We start from the raw sequence: 1,517 nt of genomic DNA on the forward strand, positions 1-1,517 counted from the left end.
GACATACTACTCAGTTGGCGTACTGTATTTCGCATACTATATAGTAGAGACGTATTCGATTTCGGACGCAGCAACATAGTGTCGGCCCTCATCCGGGGCCACATCTGGTACATGTGGATTCAATGCGCACCAGATGTGGGTCGGATATGGGCCGACACTATGATTCGTCTAGTGTGTAAACGCCCTCACATTTCACTGATTGCTCTCTTTTACGTACTTGGTCAAATCACTTCCATTTTAAAAAAGTTAATCATGGTAAAACAGAGCACAATACTTCAAAAAGTCTTTTTTTTGTTCTTTTGTTTTGCTGTTTGATGAATTCAGTGATTTTTAGTACAAAATATTTTCACACACATGGCTTGCGATCAGCTCTGACGTTTTTTTTTCTCACATGGAATTACTATCATATTTATTCAAATACTTATTAACATTGTCATCATCATTATTATCATCATCATCATCATCATCATTATTAACACCAAAAAAGTAATAGCAGTTAACCTTGCAGATTAAAATGTACACAGTGCAGGGGGTTAAAACGGGGTCGGTGCAGGAAGTGAGGTCACAAGAGGGACATTTCTAACCGGTACATGCTATCCACAAGCAACAAGAAGTCGATGAACTGTTTCAGGGCAGGAGACGCCGGAAACTTCTGCTGCCTTCAAGTCCTTGTGGAGAGTTCCTACTTACGAGTTTGTACGTTATTATGATGCTTTTTGAAACGCTTTCATATTTCTTTCACTCTTTGCATCACATGTTTGCGAATGTTTTTAGCACATGAATGAAGTCTACAGCTGCGATTTTTATTTTATTAACTAAAGTTCGACAACCAGAAAGTGTCCACACTCAACACTGTAACGTCGCAATCTAACAAAACTCATTTCGAAAAGTATTTCAATTTCAAATGTTTAAGCACTTCTAAATGTGATTCTCCTCTAATAATGACATTGTGGTGGCGAATGCATGCTCATCTCGTAAATACGATCATTCCAACGTGACTTAAAGGCAGCAATATCGTCCAAGCCAAAAGGCTGAAACAGAGAGGCTGATGGGAAACGGTCAAATGAGTGGCCTCTACTGCATATATATTTACACTGAGGACGATCTGAGTGATGGACAGACTTGAGGACAATATGAGGGCTGGACGCGGGTCAGATGTTCGCTTTGGGTCGAGAGCCCAAACGAACGCAAACGAGGGGCCGAGATGACGCGGCCCTCCTGCTAACCCTTGCTAGAAAGGAAAACGTGTGGTTTGACATCATTCATAGTAGCTACGTATGTCAGAATGCACCGCCGTTCAGCTCAGATCTCTGCGTTCGGATCCGAGGGTCAACGGCCGACGGGCCCGCTGGTGAAACAGCTTCGAGAGGGTCACCCGAACATCACAACCATCGTCGTCAACACCGTCACTTTACGACCAGCATGTCCAGCACGCACATCATGAGACACCCAACCGTTACCTTTGTCGTTCACATCATTTGCATCACATATCGGGTTCGGACGTTAAAAGGTGACCG

The 1,517-nt window shown here is 43.1% G+C and overlaps 1 protein-coding gene across 1 annotated transcript in view; it reads right to left on the reverse strand.

Annotated features, from left to right (window-relative positions):
• Positions 1-306: 306 nt before the first annotated feature.
• iglon5 (IgLON family member 5) overlaps positions 307-1,517 on the reverse strand; it is a 305,750-nt gene continuing 304,539 nt past the window's right edge. Inside the window, exon 8 of the mRNA XM_079837615.1 lies at positions 307-1,517. This exon is cut by the window's right edge and continues 276 nt beyond it. The gene's annotated coding sequence lies outside the window, so the exon portion shown is untranslated.

Source organism: Gobio gobio, assembly GCF_949357685.1.
Source record: "Gobio gobio genome assembly, chromosome: 15".
In the NCBI taxonomy this organism is placed as follows: Eukaryota; Metazoa; Chordata; class Actinopteri; order Cypriniformes; family Gobionidae; genus Gobio; species Gobio gobio.